Genomic DNA, 12,948 nt, shown 5'->3' with positions numbered 1-12,948 from the left:
AGTGAGGGCCACTCTTCATCGCGGTGCGCGGGCCTCTCACTATCGCGGCCTCTCTTGTTCTGGAGCACAGGCTCCAGACGCGCAGGCTCAGTAGTTGTGGCTCACGGGCCTAGTTGCGCCACGGCATGTGGGATCTTCCCAGACCAGGGCTCGAACCCGTGTCCCCTGCATTAGCAGGCAGATTCTCAACCACTGCGCCACCAGGGAAGCCCTGGACACATATTCTTTATAACAAACAGAATTCCATAGCAAGTGCAAAAGTTGGTAAGAATAATTTCATATAAGCATGTAATAAAGGAAAGATGTAATAATCACTTTATAATTACAATGCTATAAATGTTGCCACTTCTACTTACAGATAGATGAAGCTGAATTATTTAAAAATACCTGTGTGTATGTACATTTGTATACATATGAATATATGTAACAGTTTATCATTTTCTCAAAACAAAGAAGAATACAAGCTGTATTTCTTTTCTGATTAATTAAATGATACTCTTACTAAGTGGAAAACTTGGAATATATAGGGTAAATATCAGTGTAATTAAGAACACAGTAATCTATTTCTTTTTGTAATATTCTAACAAAAATATTTTTCCTAAATAGAATAAATATCTCTACTTGGAGCAAAACTACTGATCTTCACCAATATTTAGTTAAGTTATAATTTTGATTGAAATATTCTTGTTATCTTATTTGAAGTCACAATTTCTGATCTAAAAATACAGGTTTTAAAAAATTATTTCATGTTTTGATCTTTGAAAATTACTTTCTAGTTTAGACTTCATCAAGGTCAATAATACATGTCAAGCAAAGCAAAGAAAAGAAAATTTATTCTAAAAGTTAACCAAAATCAAATCAACATATTTTAATAGAGATCATTTTTTGATTACATTTTAAAAGAAAAATAAAAGAGACATGTATATGGGAACTAGTTAAAGTTCTGAAAATGTAGTCTGATTAATGCTGACTTGTTCTTTTTCTCTTTTTCCCCCTTAAAGAAAAAATATACACTAGCAAGGTATGTCCTTGGGAATCCCTGACAATTCATCTGTATTCTGTTCACAGAAACTTTAAGATCTGCTTCCAAAACTGAAAGCCTGTCAACAGGTTATGATTGTAAAAAATAGAAAACAAGTATTTTTCAGAAATGTCTCAGACTTCCCTGGTGGCGCAGTGGTTAAGGATCTGCCTGCCAATGCTGGGGACACGGGTTCGAGCCCTGGCCCGGGAAGATCCCATGTGCCACGGAGCAACTAAGCCCATGTGCCACAACTACTGAGCCTGTGTGCTGGAGCCAGCGAGCCACAACTACTGAGCTCGTGTGCCACAACTACTGAAGCCCACGAGCCACAACTACTGAAGCCCATGCGCCTAGAGCCCGTGCTCTGCAACAAGAGAAGCCACCGCAATGAGAAGCCCGTACACCGCAACGAAGAGTAGCCCCCGCTCACCTTAACTAGAGAAAGCCTGCGTGCAGCAACAAAGACCCAGCACAGCCAAAAATAAATAAGTAGAAGACATTAAAAAAAAAAAGTCTCAAAATACGTTACTATGAATGTGTGTGTTCACGTAGAGCCTAACAGTCAAAATACAAACAAAAAAAAAGACAACCACCTTTTTAGGTGCCCATTTTATTGGGTTGGCCAAAAAAGCTTGTTTGGGTTTTTCCGTTAAGATGTTACGGAAAATGTATGAAAAACAAAAATAAATTAAATCGTGGTTGCAAAATATGTGCCTAAAATCAAAAGGAAAAGAAAAAGGTAAACTAATCTCAACTTTACTTGAAATCAATTGCAGTCCCTAAATAATACTCACTTCCCCCCACTCATTACCCTTAGAGGAGATGAAACATTGAGATGAGTCAACCTTAGGGACTCGAACAGAACTTAAGAGGTTTTCTAACACATGTCCTTTACCCAGGACGATGGTAGCTGCGTGTAACCCAGTCAAGGCTCACAGAAAGTCAAAAATTAAGCAAAATTCACGACAGAACTTAGTGAATGCTCAGATGCAATATATTTTATCCACCTTTCTGCATTTCATAAACAACCCAGACTCTTTAAGCAATGTAGAAAAAGTAGACTCCACAGGGCAATAGGAGTAACACTCATTTTTATCAGTTGGGCTTATATATATATATTTCCAAATAGTCCTAAACTAACGTGAACCCCATCAACACTCTCATTTCTTCCTTTCCTTCCCTTGTTACGTAAATCAGGGCCATCCGTACCTATTCAGCTAAATACAAGTTGCCTGGAAGGGGCTTATTGATATGAGTCCTGGAGGGAAACTGAAGGGTGGGAAAGGTTTCCTTCTGACTGTGGTCTCATCATCCCTTAATGATCACACACCATCCTTTTGAAGAAGACCCAACAGTTCTGAAGAACTTGCGTGTGAACTGGAAAACAAGCATCTGTGTTCTAATCTACAGCAGGGTGTGGAGAGATGAGCAAGCAGGGGAAAGCCATAGATTTCAACCAGGCACTCCTGGCTGAAAGAAGAAAGTCCTCAACAGACAGGCAGCCCTGCCCTCAGGCTATCTCCTGTATCATCTGGGGTGCCCAGGAATCTTCCAGCACACTAGGACCAAGCAGGGTCACAGGACTCCAGAACAGAGGCAAAGGAGGGCTGCTAGATCAGATGAATGGAAGAGAGACCCTTGGAGTTGGCCACCATAATGGTACCCACGGCCAAGGTGCACCAGACAGAAAAGACAATAAACAGCACCAGCTAGAATCACAAATTAAGGAGGGTAGCAGAGCAAGTCGTTCCCAGATGGACGAAGGGTAACACCAATGACCAGAAGGGCCCAACATGGCGCCCAGCGGACCCTCTCTCCCCTGCATCCAGGATTCCAAAGATGTCCCTCCTCCACATCTTTGGGGGAGAAGCAGAGGCTAGAAGGCTGAGAGTCTTGAGATTTCTTTCCAAGACATTCTATCTAATAATAAGAAAAATGATTCAAATTATATAGTGGAACTAAGATGTTAAACTGTGTCAAAGAGGTAGTTGATTTTTTTTTTTTTCTATTAACTAGCAGGTTGGGATTTGAAGGACAGATGATTCCAGACTAAATAAATGTCATTTTCCCTGTCCATCCAAGTGGCAGCGTAAATGACATTTTTGAGCATATTATTAGATTCTGTAGTGGAGCTTATACATCGAAGCATTCACTCAGATGGACAGCCAAACGTCCATGAGAGGAACTGTCTCATGTTTGCCAGTCTTTCTTATATGTTGATGTGGGAATGACTGTTCGAACAAGGGAGCTGTGAATACTTGATTGTGGCAACGCAGGGAGAAAAGACCCCCAGAAGGTTGGGCTTGGTGGCATCATTCCAATGTCACAGCTCTATTCAGAAGAGGTGACCTTCCCCGTCAACGGGGAGTTGTCACCATGAAGTAGGATAGTATCCTGAGTCCTCCTGGGCCTTTCCAATACTGCTTCTCATGATGCATGAGAAGTCTGTGTGACAACTAACTTCAGTGCACAGAACCTTCAGTCCCACAGGGGATTCATTTGCTAAAGGATGTGTATCCGGCAGGGCCAACTAATTAAATGGTTCCCGCTGGCATTGATGAAGCACCCTGTGTGGGCGTTGATAGTTTACAGGCACAAAGATAGGATGTCAAAGAGCTTTGCTTAAGGAGCACAGCTTCGGGATATAGCTACTGGTTTCCCTTCCATTTTTCCCCCTAATGTCTACTGTGCCCATAATTGTGAGTTGCATTTGCTTGTGTCACAATTTATTGAGATACAAATTGCACACTGTGGGGCTTCCCTAGTGGCGCAGTGGTTGAGAGTCCGCCTGCCGATGCAGGGGACACGGGTTCGTGCCCCGGTCCAGGAAGATCCCACGTGCCGCGGAGCGGCTGGGCCCATGAGCCATGGCCACTGAGCCTGTGCGACTGGAGCCTGTGCTCCCCAACGGGAGAGGCCACAACAGTGAGAGGCACGCGTACCACAAAAAAAAAAATTGCACACTGTGAAATGCACAGATGGGAAACATGTGCTTAGATATTTTGATAATTCCATGAATTGGCCACCTTAAGATGGAGAGTATTTTTATCACTAGAAAAAATGCTCCCACGTTTCTTCCAGGATTGAAGACCATGGCTCTGTGCTGTATTACCACAGTTTGTTTTTTCTGCTTGGTGTTGAACTTCATACAAACCTAAGTTCAACACACAAATGTGCACTGATCTGTATCTGATTTCTTTCAGTCAACCTAATGTCAATAAGAGCCACCCATACTATTCACACATCAGTATTTGATTTTTCTTTTTTTTTTTCCCCCAGTGCGTAATATCCCATGGTATGAATACACTGCAATTTGCTTATTCATTCTCCTGGTGAGTTTTGTTGAGTTTTTTTTTTTTTTTTCCAGTATGTTTTCTGCATCTCCTAAGTTGATGATATGGTTTCTCATCTTCATTCTGGTAACGGAATTACAGAGACAAACATGGATTCATTTTCACGTGTTAAACCCACCTGACGTTTCTGGACACAAGGCACTTAGTCATGATGTTGTGTTCTTTTTGCATATGGCTGGATGTGATTTGTAAACTGGGCACCTGACTCAAGGAAATTCTCCCTGGGAACCTCGCTTTTAATTATTTCCAAGCAGCAGAGTACAGGTTAAACATAATCTACAACTGACTTTACAAAAAGAAAGAAAGCACATACTAGACAATGAAATTGAGTACGGAAGATGTAATTATGTTATGGAAACTATTCTTCACTACAAGAGCTCATTGGTGTGTCTTTAGCTCAAGTACCTGATATTTTCTTGGTAAACTTCTTAAGGGCTAAGGAATGAAATAAACAGCAGGAGACTTACCCTGAATCTTGAACTTAATGTGTGTCTACCCCTATGCTCCAACCCACCTCTTGTGAATCCTTTCTTTGTCCCTTACAGATATCCATCATATCTTGGGTCCAATATGCGAATGTGGGGTAACATCTCCCCCATGATTTATACTTACAATCTTATTCTACTTATAAAGTTATCCAACAGCCTGAGCACCAAGAGGTAAGCATATCAAGTCTACACTTCAGCTTGTTATTGGAAAGCTTTGTCCGAATATGTATTACTTGGTTCCTGCCCGTCTCGAACAGGGCCTGCCTAGCAACGACTCCCCATTTTTAGAAATATCGTCTTTGCAAAAATCTCTCTACAGCTTTGACATACAGACAACCCAGCACTTTTGCATCTAAGAGTCAAATGTATGCAGGATCTTTCAACTCCTCTCTTCTCTGTATTTTCTGAGTGTATTGCGAAGAATCCTTCACACACAGATGATGTCTCAAGTGGTGACGTGAATAATGGTGAAGTTCTGTTGAATGTGAAAATACATGATTTTGGCAATAAATTCAACAGACTATTAATGCTTGGTCTAGCTTCCCTCCCCCGCAACCTCTCTCTTTCACACACACACACACACACACACATAAATAATCTCCAAATTGACTAAACGGAGTGCAGAAGTGCCATGATTGTACAGAACAGACCTGAAAAGAGAAACTCCCAGGAACATGGAACCAAGCTCTTATCTGACTTTCATATAATGAGGATTTAGAATGAAACACATTTCCAAAATCAAGAGAGAAGAGCCAGCTGCCCCTGGATGGGAGGCACGATATTTCCTTGTCCCCTTCTTTCTACACTGGATAGAATGTTTCGTTTCGTTGAAGTCAAATGTTCTCAAGAGTGAGATTGGCAGACTGAAGAGGGTGACGTCCAAGTTCAGGGTAGAGGCATTCCTTAGTCCCTGAGGGTGACATTCAAAATAATATTGCTGTTCTGAGACTTCCCTGGCGGTCCAGCAGTTAAGGCTCTGTGCTTACACTGCAAGGGTCGTGGATGCGATCCCTAGTCAGGGAACTAAGATCCCACATGCCGTGCGGCATGGCCAAAATAATAATAATAATAATAACTTTTGCTGTTCTGTAAATTCTGTGGTCTCTTACATTATTACTACACATAAGTGAGGGCTGTGAATCTCATGCTAGAACATTGGTTATGATGCTCCAACTGTAAACACATGCATTTGAAATAATTACACTCATTCTGAAGTCACAGTGACTCAACTATATGTATTCAAAATGTCCAAAGGCCACCAGTAAGATCAACAGTATTAAAGGACTGATTTGTTGAAAGCTGGCTATTTCTGATTTATCTTTCAGGATAGCCATTATCTGCCCTCTTTTTTCTAGATGTCTTTTCTCTTTGATAGGAAAATAATGTAAATGACACAAAAATAGCTTAATTGGCTCCAAGAGACAAAGCAAGTGTTAATCAAAAGGGCAAAAACACTGAAGTACATTTTGCATTTAATATTACATAGATCAAAGTCCACTGCCTGTGAGGACTTGGGGAGGTGGAAAGGTAAGCTGGGACGAAGTGAGAGAGTGGCATGGACATATGCACATTACCAAATGTAAAATAGATAGATAGATAGTGGGAAGCAGCCACATAGCACAGGGAGATCAGCTTTGTGCTTTGTGGGATAGGGAGGGTGGGAGGGAGATGCAAGAGGGAGGGGATATGGGGATATATGTATATGTACAGCTGATTCACTTTGTTATACAGCAGAAACTAACACACCATTGTAAAGCAATTATACTCCAGAAAAGATGTTAAAAAAAAAAGGAAGAAAGAAATGCTTTATCACAGTGGTCTAGATGGCATTCAGGATGACACTGTTTAAAAGTATGGACATGAAGCCCATCAGTTAAAAAGATTTTCAGAAATTGGTCCTTTGAAGGTCAGAGGTTTAGGAAAACCTTAACCAACTTAATTTGCTTATATTGCCTTTTTAAAGTATATGCAAGAGTCTTATATGGTAACTACATATTTAATTAAGTTGAAAAAAGGTCTTTCAGACCTCAAATAATATGTGATAAAAGAGACTGTCTCATGGTTTAGTTGTTCAGTTGTTTGTAAAATAGGATTGGTCATTAAAATTAATGATTACATTAGAGGCAATAAAATATACAAATTATAATTAAAGAAAAAAAAACACAAGTCCACTGCCTGTTATGGTTTTCATCTTTTCAAATAGATTTAAATAGCTCTACAAAACCTAAAGTGGTAAGTCTAAATCTAACAAGCATGTCATTCTAAATAACAACAAAAGCAATAGTAGGAAGAAGAAGGAGGAAAAGGAGGAGAAGAAAGTTCTAGCATAGTATCAGGGAAAACAGCAGGAACTCAAGTGCATTCTGCCAGGCTTGATGCTTAAGAGGACCTTTTATTATAAAGGATAAGAGGGAACTATGTTTGCACCCCGTGGCTGGAGTAATACCCTTCAGCAATTAAAGTTCATCTCTGTAATTAAATCAACAGGAGTAAGAATTGCCTCTTTGTGGAAAGGTCATACATCACGGCAAAGGCGGAAATCTCAAGCTTATACAAGAAACGCTAATTAATTGCCAAACCATTAGGCAGTTCTAACGCTCTGCAGGCACACCTAAGAACTTAGAAAGATTCCAGGTAAGATTTTGAAGGAAACATTGACAGAATATAAGGGAACGTTATTTATCAATGACAGCATTTCTTCTTCTCTTTTCTTGCTTTAGAATTGACAGGTTTTTACAAATCTAAGGATGCTCTTATCTTATTGGTTTCTGGGAGAAAATGTTTCTCAGAGACAGTCGTGTTGAAGAAGTCAGGTAACATAGGAGAATGTACTCTTAAAATTTAAAAACACAAATAATAATTTGGTAAATTACATTAAGTTAATCAGTTTGAATAACTATTAAGTGAAAACATTACAGAAAAAATAAAGTTTCGTGTTTACTATCGAAATCCTATACTCTTAATGTAAAATAGTTTATGGTGGGACTTCCCTGGTGGTGCAGTGGTTAGGAATCCACCTGCCAATGCAGGGGACATGGGTTCGAGCCCTGGGATGGAAAGATCCCACATGCTGCAGAGCAACTAAGCCCGTGCGCCACAACTACTGAGCCTGTGCTCTAGAGCCCACGAGCCACAGCTACTGAGCCCACGCGCCATAAGTACTGAAGTTCGCGCGCCTAGAGCCCATGCTCTGAAACAAGAGAAGCCACCGCAATGAGAAGCCCACGCACTGCAATGAAGAGTAGCCCCCGCTCGCCGCAATTAGAGAAAGCCCACACAGCAACGAAGACCCAACGCAGCCATAAATAAATAAATTAATTAATTTTAAAAATAGCTTATGGTAATAAGTTGTCAATGTTACCTTTATTAGAAAATATTTCTGGTTATATATCTTTTAACCCATCACCTAGGAAGGATGGAAAGAAAAAACATAGTTTTCAGCCTGAGACAAAGTTCCAGTGCAAATTAGCCAAAATACGACAAGTGTTTAGATGTTTCAAGGTCAGTTGAAGAAATGAAGGATGTCAGCATCAGGATATTAATAACATAAAATTATTTTAAAATGTGTATATCACTGTATGTTTTTAAAAAGAAAATATTTCCAAGTCAAGAATTAGGAACCTAACTATTGAACTAAAGAGAAAGCTCTGGGCTTCCCTGGTGAGCCATGGCCACTGAGCCTGAGCGTCCGGAGCCTGTGCTCCACAATGGGAGAGGCCCGCGTACCGCAAAAAAAAAAAAAAAAAAAAAAAAGCTCCTATAGATGATTTAGGAAAGTTAAGAATAAAACAAAATACTTCTTCCTTAGAAATAAAGTCTCAGCTAAATTCTACACAAACAGAATGACAGCGAATGGCCAACTGTTTCATATCTATATATTCATATATATATATATGAATATATATATTTTTTTCCATGAAATACAGGACTAAGTGATTTTCCAAATTAGCTACTCAGAATGTGGATTCCACATGCTGCACAGGAGTATTTGCCCTTACAGAACTAATATCCATGAAATTAAAATGCTTATATTTTTATTTTCATTCCCAACCAAAGATTCACTCTTTTTCCACTGCACTGTAATGTCACGGTTTCTATTTGTCGGTTATGTACTCACGACAAGGAATAAGCCAATTAAGTGATCTTTAGGGCATTAATAAAAACAGTCCTCAGAATAACACAGTTTTAACTCTGCTAATCTAAATTACTGAATTAAGTGGGAATAAAAAATGAACTTAGTTTTTGGTGGCATTGTATTCAATCACGTGTGGCCCAGCTAAAGATGAACTTAGAATGTAATACAAGTTTACTGGGAAAGCAAAATATTTCTGGATGGCTTCCAAGCTCAACCTTCATGCTTTTTCACAGAACTCAATTCTGTCTTCACTTTTCCTTTTCCACTTAAATGACTACAATCCAACTATTAATTTCCTGGCAACACTGTGACCAAGCATTTCATTTTGTATTCATTGCCCACATCAGGGCAAAGTATTTTTTTAGACGCCTATGGCCAACTTCCCTGCCCCCTGATTTCTCGTCAATTTTCCAGGGATTTTGGAGGTAGGTTTTTATTTGCCAACACAGTTTTTATTCCGTTAGAAGCAATGAATCTTACAAAATAAAGAGCTTCTATACTAGCAACAAAGAATTACAATGTGTAATTTTAAAAAGACAGTTTGTATTAATTTTTGAAAAGACATACTTTAGTATCAAATATAGACCTTATATATGATATATACTTATGAATCAATATACATAACTTCACACACAGTGTATATGTGTGGGTATACCCGTATGTGCATATGTGTATATATGAACATATGCATATATATTTTATATATGTGTATAAAACATAGCTAACACATGACAAAATAATTTAAGAAAAATAAGACATTGTACTGTACAATATTGAAAAAATTAAATGTGCCAATAAATACACAATTGGCATGTGTTAGAAGACCCTCTGTCATTAACATCTTTATAAGCTCCACATGGGTGCAATCAAATTCCCCACTGTTTTCTTTGTGAAGCTCAAAGGGAAAGGTGTCTCAAACAGGGAATACTGGCTCCTTCCTAGACACTGTGTACATGTCCTTGTGTTATTAAAAATACCCAAATCTACGTGTTTCTTCCTTTACTAGTTGAGGTGGATCCTGAAGCTTCTATAGAAGACCAACAGGCCAAGAACAGAAAACTACCTTCTGAGGAGGAACGAGATCAGACGTTGCCCTACTGTGTGCCAGGTGTCATAAAAGGTTCTAGTAATAAAGACTATGGTAAGGAAACAGGGATTAAGTATTGATTAATCACATGGGGAGATGAGGAGTGAATCCAAAAATCAATGTGATTCTTGTCTTTGCACAGTACAGGTATTTCAAAAACCGGTGTAAGATAATTCCAATCCCTGGAGGCTTGTGCACTGGACCCCTGTGCCTACAGGCTCTTGTTCATGGTGCTTTCTTCTCTGCAAGTGCTTTATGACTTTGGGCAAGTGCGTCAACCATCTGTCTTGCAATTGTTTTTGTGGGATTGTGTCGATGTCAGTCATGAATGGAGATTCTACCAGAGAAGACATGTGTTTGTACCTGCCAGGTATGGGGGAACACACCAACTGGGGGATCGCTTTACAGTAATTTATATCTCAAAGTTCTAGAATCACAGTGCAAGTATCTATTCTGGCTAACCATGCACTGCCTGGTCATTCAGAGTTTTCTAGGGTACATCATCTTCTCCACTATTTGGGGCCGAGATTATAGATAAACAACTTACCTTGCTATCTTTGGGGAGATGATACATTTCCAATTCACCCTCCCCACACAGTGAAACCCTTTATAATCTCAAGTGTATGGGACTTTTGTATTGGAAACTCTTCATTGACTAAGCTTGGGATTTCATCATCTCTCCCTTGATCTTTCAACGGATGAAAAAACCTCAGTTCTCCAGATCTGGGGTACTGCACTTTAGTTGAACGCGAATGGAATGCTTAATTCTTGTGTTTCTACTTTTAAATATTTAGCATGTTTTTTTTTTCTCTTTGCACCTGTCAGTTGAGAATTTGTTATTCATTCTACCATCTGTGTTTGTTTTCATCAGGTTGCTGTATCAAGCACCAAGGATTCTAATCAAGTCAATCTTTAAAAGTCAACAGAACGAAATTAAGATTTGACCCATAATCTAATTGCACTGAAACAATTGCCATTTAGTCTACCACCTTCTAAATGTAACCCTTTGTAACAGCATTATTGAGGTATCATTGCTATACAAAGAACTGCACACATGTAATGTGTACAATTCAATGAGTTTGTACATAGACGCCTGTGATACCATCGCCACCATCCAGGTAACAGACACAACTAACACATCGCCAAGTTTCCTTGTGTCCCTTTGGTTTAGTTTTGTGGTAAGAACACTCCCCATGAGATGTACATTTGTAAGAAATGCTGATGTGCACACCACCATCTTGTGAACTAGAGGCGTGTGCTGTACCCAAGATCTGTGGGATGTATTCATCCAGCGTTAACTGAAGCTTTGCACCCTTTGACCTCATGCCCGCAGCCCCCAGACATGGGCAACCACTACTGGACTCTCTGCTTCTGTGGGTGACCCTTTCAGAGTCCACGTATAAAGGAGATCGTGCGGTACGTGTGCTTCTCTTATCAGCTTATTTCACTGGGCATCATGTCTTCCAGCATCATTCATGTTGTCACATATGGCAGAAGTTCCTTCTTTTCTGAGGCTGGATAGAATTTAAAATGTGTAAGCCGTGTGAGTGTGTGTGTACGCACACACGCTGGTCATTTGCCCCTTTGCTCAGAGCCATCCTCACCCTCAGCTTGCTCTGTCTGCAGGTGCCAGGCTCTCCTGCCAGCTGGCATCTTATTGTCACCAACAGGAGGCTGAGATAGGGCACGGGAAGGAGAAAGGAGGTGAGAACCCAGATACTGCTTTGCATCTGCTTTTCAAGAAGCTATGCCAGGGCTTCCCTGGTGGCGCAGTGGTTGAGAGTCCGCCTGCCAATGCAGGGGACATGGGTTCGATCCCTGGTCCGGGAGGGTCCCACATGCCACAGAGCAACTGAGCCCGTGAGCCACAATTACTGAGCCTGTGCTCTAGAGCCAGTGAGCCACAACTACTGAGCCCGCATGACACAACTGCTGAAGCCTACATGCCTAGAGCCCGTGCTCTGCAACAGGAGAAGCCACCGCAATGAGAAGCCCACTCACCGCAACGAAGACCCAACGCAGCCAAAAATAAATAAATAAAATAAATAAATTTATAAAAAGAAAAAAAAAAGTAGCTATGCCATCTGCAGCTTTGTCCCCTGCACAGTCCCAGCGCCTGACACTTAGGTCCAGTACCCAGACTCCCTCGGGCGGCTCAAGCCTGGAAAGGCTCTCTCCATCCCCAGTGCAGCTTTCCAGCTCTCTCAATACATTGGCAAACAGCTTCCAACATGTAATTCTCCTCTTCAGCTAGCTGGTGTAGCTCCTGTTTTTCTGACTGGGTCATGAATGACATACTCTGCACTCTGAATCGCTATTTTAATTCACGTAACTTTACAGAGTTGCTCAGCCACTGGCAGAAATTCCTATTAGCCCTGGAATTAATTAGGCATATAATGAAAAGGACCCATGGTATTCTGAGATTCTTCACCTCTTACCCATGATAACCATTTGTCCAGATCAATGACCTGTCAGTTTAGTAATTTCCCAGAGACAGTAGATGCTTTTGTGTAAATAACGAGCAACTTTAGTATCGCAAACTTATAACATCTGTATGGCTAGATCCCTTTCTCCCTAGATTCAAGTCTCCACGCAACCAAACAAAAAAATTACAGTAACTTAAAAGCCATCCGTTTTCATTAAAAAATGTGTATTCCTGGCAGTTTAAGAACTACAAATTTTATTTAGGTGACCTTTTAACATGAGGGCTACTGTATTACCAAATATTAAATAAATTTTTAAAACGTTCTAATTTTCTAGTTAATGGCGTCATTTGAAAGATGGATTAAACTCCTATCTTAAGAAGTGAAGTTTGATTAGATAATGAAAGTCAATTTCCCAACAAATATGAGTTAATATCC

General features: G+C 40.2%; 1 long non-coding RNA gene across 2 annotated transcripts in view; it reads left to right on the top strand.

Moving 5' to 3' along the window:
• Positions 1 to 11,334, top strand: part of LOC308609621 — a 62,561-nt gene extending 51,227 nt beyond the window's left edge. For both annotated transcript variants that reach the window (XR_014014325.1, XR_014014326.1), the window contains 3 exons: positions 4,923 to 5,036; positions 10,007 to 10,141; positions 10,230 to 11,334. This is a non-coding gene — a long non-coding RNA (uncharacterized lncRNA). The remainder of the gene's footprint in view (positions 1 to 4,922; positions 5,037 to 10,006; positions 10,142 to 10,229) is intronic.
• Positions 11,335 to 12,948: the final 1,614 nt, after the last annotated feature.

This window comes from Mesoplodon bidens (assembly GCF_964165515.1).
Source record: "Mesoplodon bidens genome assembly, chromosome: Y".
Classification (NCBI taxonomy): Eukaryota; Metazoa; Chordata; class Mammalia; order Artiodactyla; family Ziphiidae; genus Mesoplodon; species Mesoplodon bidens.
This window is presented reverse-complemented; position numbering and strand designations above follow the sequence as displayed.